Raw genomic sequence first — 9,322 nt, 5'->3', positions numbered from 1 at the left:
ACCAGATTGTGCGCGCGCCCAACAGTTTGAGCATTTCCGACCTGTTTCAACCTAGATTTCCGACTTTAAGTACGTCGGACATTAAAAAGGAAATACAGACCCCGAAAACGATAAATTTAGATGTCGAACATGACGTATTCGATTAGGGTTTCGAGATATAAGAAACCTATGATTAGAAATCGATGAATAAGAGATATAACAAGTATCTCGCCTAAGTATTAGAACACAATCAAAGTTAAAAGACATAATTAGAATAAGATCGTGTTAACCTAAGTTTATAACTTAGGATTTTAGTATTCAGTTTACGTTTATGAATTAAACGTACGAGTAACATGAATAGGCGAGTGACGTACCGACGAGCTACCAGGCTAACGAGCTGGAATAGCTACGAGAACGACGCATGGAGCTTACGTTTACAGGATTATAATAATGCGGTCTTGGATAGCGGTCACAGTGAGTTGCACTTTACTTTCGTGTATTATATATTAAAGTTATTTTATATAGATATATACACTGTTTATACGCATCGCATTACATATAATTGATTGAAATGTTATATGTTTACTTAATTTCTATATACGAGAACTAGTATGCGATCCGAAGAAAATAGCTACCTATTGGGTGTCAATAGGCTGTGTGATCACCAGTATTGAGTCAGTCTAGTGTGTTTGCATTTGAGAAATGATATGACACAGCTGTGAGCTGATGATGATTATGAAATTTACGATTGGGTATATAATTTTGATACGAGTGAGCACTCGGCTACGGTGTAGTCTGGAGTCCCCGTATCTAGTGGCTGGGCCACCAGCGAGTTGGACTCTCAATTGATATTTACGATTGGGTTGAATGATACATGATTATTCGAGGGATGTGTCGCATGCTAGGACATTAGTTTCGTATGGATCAAATACCTGTTTATATGTTTTATATTATTGTTTTCTTGAGATGCGATGTTATATTTTTATATTAATACCGTTAGTAACTTGCAAGCTCACTCAGTATTTCCCAAAATACTGACCCCCTCACAGTGTTTCTTTCAGGTGACCGGAGTCGGATCAGACAGACCATCTCCTTTGTGTCGGCAGCCTTTTGGCTTACACAAAGTACGAGTTTGATAGAGCTGCAGTAGTCAGTAGGTGTCAGTATTAGGTTTACGATTCAATTTCAAACGGTATTTGAAAAGTAAACTCTGATATAATTTTATAAATGAATTGTTTAGAAAGATAGCGTTTATCCGTTTGAATTTGATACCAATTACCGTGAATGGAATTGGTGATGTTTGTGATCAGAAACAGGGCGGTGATGGATATGAGATATCGCTCGGTAAGACCCTGGTTTCTAGGAATTGTTTCGCGAATGTTTTCAGAAAAGGAATATGATATTTTTATAATTGAATTATATTACTTAATGAAGATTTCTAATAATGTATTATATATAATAAAACGTTTTAATCGCGAAAAATTTATATTGATTTTAGGCTTGCTACGGGTTCCGGAGCTACCACTCCCGTTCCCTAGCGCCGGTCGCGGCTTAATAATTTGGGTCGTGACAATTGTGGTATCAGAGCAGTTGGTCCAGTTACCTCTGCTAATATGTGTTTGTTAGTTAAGTGACCTAGGAACTACTGCAGCAATAGAGTTGAGTTCTGTCTGATCCAAGTAGTTTGCATTGCTTGTTTTGCGATAAGTGTGATAGGTTGGTTTGTGAAATACTTGTTTGTTTATGTGACATGCATATATGAGATGCATATGCATATTTTGTTTTTGATAGGATATGCTTATGCGACATGCATATCCAGATGGAATCTCGGGGAGATGCAATGCCCCCTATGACCAGAATATAATCGATGTTACTATGACTCGATAGTAACACGCATGTGGTTGGCATTGAATAACGCCAATATGCTGTCGAATTCGATCGATCAAAGTGTCAAAAAGAGAATGAAGAAGAAATGCAAAGTTACAGAAGTTGAAGAACTTGCTGGATACAGAGTTCAAAGGTTTAGAGAACTTACAAAACTCAAAGTTTATAACTTTTACAAGTTGTTTTGTTTAAACGATTTTGAAAGCATAATTGTGCCTAGACCCGAGATAGTCATTGATAAATGCCACGACATTGATAGAAGTGCATCATTACATACATTGCTAATGAAAAGAACAATAAATGAATACATGCATTAATAGTACATGCATCATATGCATTATGCACAGACGAAAAGGTGAGATGTGGCAACTCTTTGGGGATGAGAGACGTCATCACCCTAGTGCACAATTTTGCTAAGATTTAAATGAAATTTCGATTTATATTTCGAAACGAGATGTTTTATTTGAAAGAGTTTTCAAGGAGTTTTGTTTTTAAGTAAGTATACCTAGACCAGAACTCTGTGACAAAAGTGAAGTGCTCGCGAGCAAGCTGCGATCAAGGCCACGAGAAGATCGAATACGTATAATTGCGAGAACATAGGAGTTATGCTTTTAGGATATGAACTTAGTTTCGAGTTAACGAGCTAGAATATAGCTAAAAATCGCAGATGTATTGGAAAGTGACGCGTACCAGATTAGTGGTAAGCTAGAAAGTAAGTATCTTTTTGACAGGACGTCAAAAATATTAAACTACGATATAAGGAAAGAAGTATATAAGAAGAATGAAGTTTATATACGAGAAGCGAATGGTAAGATGTATGTGAGTAGCAAAATGTAACTAATCGAACGATGAACTGGGATGTTCCTATCTTTAAACGAAGTGATTAGAGCATCATGTTACCACACCATAGAAGTAAGAAAGAGGATAGTCGAGCATAGAAATCGACTCACAGTTTACACCTTGAAGATAGAAGATTACCCTTATGAAAGGATAATGTGAATATTGCGTAATATTAGAAAGTCGTCAGGTTTAATAAGATCATGACAACTCTTTATTGAACCGTTGGATCAAGTTGTCACTGGAACACGATGTCCCTAAGACGGTGACCTAAGTGTTAACCATTACGATCGGCAAATCGAGAATGAAAATGCATGTGGGTACGACTAACATCGTTATAGAAAGAAGACTTGGAGATCAAGATCAAGTCGTAACCACGATTAAACAAAGCAAAAGAATCTAAGAGTACGAACTAATGGATACTTTACATCATTCGAATACGAATGATCAAGCTTAAGAGTGGAGATTATCGTTAGTAATAATCAGACATTATTAGGACAAACTAGTATTGAATATCAGTATTAAACTGAAAATTCAATTACAAAGATAAAAGCTCATAGTATTGAATGTCAAACAAAGGACAAACACAACGATTGTGTTGTAAAATTAAGAGAAGCAATCAAAGGTAAGAAGTTATAGTACATAAGAAAATGACTAAAAACACTATGAAAGACGGAGACGATATGAAAGGTCGTCAATGACGATTAACATTAATCTACAAGGAGTACAGAAATGGAGTGATGAATGAAGTTCAAAAGGTTAAGGGTTTAAGTTAAGTCAAGGAGTTATATGAAAATTCGAGGACGAATTTTTATAAGGGGGGAAGAATGTAATACCCCAAAATATTAAATTATCTAATTGGACCACGTGTCCAGTCTGGATTTGCTAGAGTGGCAAAATCAGAAAGTTATCCGATAAATAAGTTTTAGTAAGTCGGTTTTGTAAAGGATTATATGCGAGAAATTTAATAATATATTTCAATTCTAAAGACAGAATTGGAATTGAAAAGAAAAATGTTAAGAAAGTCGCAAAATAAAATACAGTGACTAAAATGGTAATTTAGCCATATAGATTCCGAAGTGAAAATTATTTCGCCAAGGTCCACGAAATGTTTTATAGTATATGTGGTAAAAGTTTCGGGTCAATCGGAGACCTTTTAAAATTTGGACGCGGTTGCGTTTTGGGCTAAATTGCAACTTTTGAGAAGTTTATGGGCTAAAGTGTAAATTAGCTAACAAAGTCTCGAGAATAGCAATTAAAAGATTATTAATGGAAAATAATAATTTTGGAGTCGTATTATTTATTTGGGTATAAATAATACGTACGTAATTGAGTTAAAGTAAATAATTAATCGATAAGTTAGTTTAATAGAGAATTGGTTTAAGTTAAAGAAATGAAGGATCAAAGTTGTCAATTAGCCAAGATATATAATAAGCTATCCTTAAGAATAAGGAAAGGAGAGGATGCGCAGAAGGTAACAGAAGGAAATGACGAACGATTACGATCCGTCGCCGTTTCGTCGTTTCTCGTCCAAATCGAGCGTTCTTTATATCGAATTGTTCATAATTCGATTCTCTATCATCGTTAAGCTTCAAATCGAGGTAAGCTTGACGTTTTTGTTACGAGAATTAGTAAATAAGGTTATTTCGTTTTAAACGAATTAAACGGATTGAAATCACATTTCTATTATCGTTTTGATGAATTTGGAGTTGAGTGTGTGTTAAATTGAGATAGGAGCATGGCGGAATTGCGTTTTACCACGTCGGAATGCCCGGAATTGAATTCCGGGGTGTGTGCGAAAGACCGCACACAAAAGTGTGCGGGGGCACACAATTGTGTGCGGGGGCACACAATTGTGTGCGGGCGCACACAAAAGTGTGCGGGGGCACACAATTGTGTGCGGGCGCACACTAATGTGTGCGGGCGCACACAAAAGTGTGCGGGCGCACACCAGATTGTGCGCGCGCCCAACAGTTTGAGCATTTCCGACCTGTTTCAACCTAGATTTCCGACTTTAAGTACGTCGGACATTAAAAAGGAAATACAGACCCCGAAAACGATAAATTTAGATGTCGAACATGACGTATTCGATTAGGGTTTCGAGATATAAGAAACCTATGATTAGAAATCGATGAATAAGAGATATAACAAATATCTCGCCTAAGTATTAGAACACAATCAAAGTTAAAAGACATAATTAGAATAAGATCGTGTTAACCTAAGTTTATAACTTAGGATTTTAGTATTCAGTTTACGTTTATGAATTAAACGTACGAGTAACATGAATAGGCGAGTGACGTACCGACGAGCTACCAGGCTAACGAGCTGGAATAGCTACGAGAACGACGCATGGAGCTTACGTTTACAGGATTATAATAATGCGGTCTTGGATAGCGGTCACAGTGAGTTGCACTTTACTTTCGTGTATTATATATTAAAGTTATTTTATATAGATATATACACTGTTTATACGCATCGCATTACATATAATTGATTGAAATGTTATATGTTTACTTAATTTCTATATACGAGAACTAGTATGCGATCCGAAGAAAATAGCTACCTATTGGGTGTCAATAGGCTGTGTGATCACCAGTATTGAGTCAGTCTAGTGTGTTTGCATTTGAGAAATGATATGACACAGCTGGGAGCTGATGATGATTATGAAATTTACGATTGGGTATATGATTTTGATACGAGTGAGCACTCGGCTACGGTGTAGTCTGGAGTCCCCGTATCTAGTGGCTGGGCCACCAGCGAGTTGGACTCGCAATTGATATTTACGATTGGGTTGAATGATACATGATTATTCGAGAGATGTGTCGCATGCTAGGACATTAGTTTTGTACGGATCAAATACCTGTTTATATGTTTTATATTATTGTTTTCTTGAGATGCGATGTTATATTTTTATATTAATACCGTTAGTAACTTGCAAGCTCACTCAGTATTTCCCAAAATACTGACCCCCTCACAGTGTTTCCTTTCAGGTGACCGGAGTCGGATCAGACAGACCATCTCCTTTGTGTCGGCAGCCTTTTGGCTTACACAAAGTACGAGTTTGATAGAGCTGCAGTAGTCAGTAGGTGTCAGTATTAGGTTTACGATTCAATTTCAAACGGTATTTGAAAAGTAAACTCTGATATAATTTTATAAATGAATTGTTTAGAAAGATAGCGTTTATCCGTTTGAATTTGATACCAATTACCGTGAATGGAATTGGTGATGTTTGTGATCAGAAACAGGGCGGTGCTGGATATGAGATATCGCTCGGTAAAACCCTGGTTTCTAGGAATTGTTTCGCGAATGTTTTCAGAAAAGGAATATGATATTTTTATAATTGAATTATATTACTTAAAGAAGATTTCTAATAATGTATTATATATAATAAAACGTTTTAATCGCGAAAAATTTATATTGATTTTAGGCTTGCTACGGGTTCCGGAGCTACCACTCCCGTTCCCTAGCACCGGTCGCGGCTTAATAATTTGGGTCGTGACATTGAGCAACTTTATATTCTAACATATTTAATAGGCCAAATGGCTAAAAAAGCCAATTTTTTATAAAACTTTTATAAAATTCTAAACCTTTTAAATATTATCCTATTTGTTTTAAAACACATAATTATGTTTCAATTTTGTCAAACTACACAAATTTACTTATATGGTGTTGATATGTGGCAAATGCCACATCAGCGCCACGTCGGCGCCACATGAGCAAATATAGTTGGATATTATTGAAACGAAATTATGTGTTTGAGGATAAATTGGATAAAATTACAAAATATGAACTTTTGCAAAATTTTCATAAAAAGTGGCATTTTTTGGTCAATTGCTCTACTTGATATGTATCAAAAAATCGATTAATCAGATTCAATATCCATTTTAAATTACTTTAATTCTTTCTCACTTTGAAAAATAATCAATTTCAGTGTTCATGATCAGCTATACTGGTATAAACAAAAGAGTTTTAAAATTTATGACTATATAATATAGGGTTAACGGCAAAAAAAATCACGAACTTTACACGTTTTCTCATTTTAATCACGCAGTTTAAATTTTTTCATTTTCATGCACGAATTACCATTTTTTCCCAAATTCATGCATGGCGCTGAGGTGGCACTCATTCATTGGTGTAAAATGACCTCCACCTCAGCGAATTACACCAATAGAATCGTGAAACCTCAGCACCGTGCACGAATTTGAGAAAAAGTGGTAGTTCGTGCATGAAAATGAGAAAATTTAAAATACATGATTAAAATGAGAAAACGTGTAAAGTTGGTGAATTTTTATGACATTAATCCTATAATATATTATGTGCTCTTTAAAAAAACATTACAATGTAACACATACTTTTTAAATTAAAAATTAAAAATTTAAATATAAAATTTAAATTATTACAATGCATTTATTTTAGAGGATATTACTTTAAGATCCCTCACGTTTATCGTAATTCATAATTTGATAACCCTTATTTGAAAATCAAATGATTTAGTACCTCAGTTTTTTTTATGAATAAAAGCTTTTATAAAAGCCACAATAAATGGCAAAAACTCCACTACTCAAAGAGCTTACGCCACTTAAAACTACGACTCCGAGGGAGGAAGATACAAGCTAAGAAAGAAAAATACTATCCAAATTTCTATACAAATCTAATCCCGAATAATAATAACTTTAACGATTTGTTACTGCATTTTTAATCATATTAATGATTTGGTAACTCATTTTCAGTTATATTAATGATTCGACACTTTATTTTCAACGATTTGGTATTTCAAATTTCATTTTGTTAACGATTTGATACTTATATTTAATAAAAGATTGTAAGTGTTTGTAAAATTAAAATTAAGGTACTCGTATTAAACTGTAAATTATAATAAACGTGAGGAGTTTGCTCTTTATTTTACTTTAAAATGAAAAGAACTCTATTAGAAATAAAGAAACTATCCTTTTTTTTCTTAAAAAAGATTAACATAAAATGATTAAATAAAAGCAATTTTACCCGTACGCATTTACAGCCGTTGATGAGACTGAACATTTTAATCGAATGGTTACAAATTGGTGTATCCGTGTATACAATGTGCAGATGTACTCAGCTTAATCAGCGCTCAATTGTGAAGTTGGTGCAATACTTGATAGACAGCAGGATTCTGGGCTGTAACTGTAAGGCTCCCATTCTTTGTCATGCAATCCTAATGCAACGCGCTAATGATCATGCACATTCACGCGCTATCTTATCTTACAATCATTTTATTATTGAACAAAGGATCACTTTACTCCCTGAAGTTGATACAAAATATCAAAAACGTTCAAATTGGCCAAATTAAAAAAATTATTCTGAATTTGTCAAAACCGGCTCAAAAAACCACATATGCTGATGTGGCACTTTAATCGGAAAGTGAGTTTTATAAATATCATAATTTATATTAATTAAACTCCAATTAACCAAAATTAAACTCTTAATTAATTTAAATTAATTTAGGATTCTTTTTGAATTTTTTGAATTTTTTTTTATCTCCTCCTCGCCGGATCTGGGTTCGCCTGAGACGAACCCGTGTGCATCTGGGTTCGCCTCAGGCGAATCCGTTTCTGTCTGGATTCGCTAGAGGGCAATTCCAGATCCGTTTCTGTCTGGGTCTGTTCATCTTTTGATGAACAAATATGTTCAACACACTCACATGGGTCTGTTCATAAAGATCCATACATAGGTCTGTTTAGGGTTTAAAAAAAATAAAAAAATTTAAATTTTTGTGTTGAAAAATTAGAAGTTCTAATATTTTTGCTAAAAAATTAATTTGAGTTAATTTGTCATATATATTAATTTGGGGTTAATTTTTTATATAGAGTACTAAAATTAAAAGGATAAAATTATATTTTTTTTAAATTATTAGGTATTAATTTAAATTATGAAATAAATATTAGGGCCATTTTAAACTTTTTACCATTAAAAAACCACCTTGTAAACCAAAACCACTATCAAAACCGGGAGAGTGTATCTCACTCTCTTAGTTGAGAGTAGGGAGGGTTTTTTTGTATCCAATTTAATAAGTTCAGGGTAAAAGTGATCTTGTTTTGCTAATTTGGGCGTTTTTAATACTTATTATTATTCAATCCGAACTTTTTGTATAAATTATTTTAAGGCCTATCATTTTTTAAATTCATGTTCTTACGATTTTATCAATTACGAACAAACTTTTAAATTTTTATAATTATGTCCAATTTAAATTTTTTTAATAATTAAGAACAAAACTTTAAATTTTATATTTTAAATCCAAACCTTTCAATTTTTTATCAATTGCGATCAAATGTTTCTATTAACTCTTTTTATAAGTTAGATAATTTTTTAAAATTTAGTCGTTATTGATAAAAATTCAAAGGTTTTGATTTAGAAAATAAAACTCAAAAGTTTTGGTTATAATTGTAAAAAAAAAGATTTTAAATCAGACATAATCGTAAAAATTAAAAAGTTTAGTAAATACAGTATATTAATTATCTATAACATAATATAAATTATCTGTAACATAATATAATTTATTATTAATTAATTATTTTAAGTTTTATAAGGTTATTAAGAGAAGTACGGTAGCTGATCGAAAGAGTCATTGCATTGGAGCTAGGGGTGA

This window comes from Mercurialis annua, linkage group LG5, assembly GCF_937616625.2.
Source record: "Mercurialis annua linkage group LG5, ddMerAnnu1.2, whole genome shotgun sequence".
Taxonomy (NCBI): Eukaryota; Viridiplantae; Streptophyta; class Magnoliopsida; order Malpighiales; family Euphorbiaceae; genus Mercurialis; species Mercurialis annua.
This window is presented reverse-complemented; position numbering follows the sequence as displayed.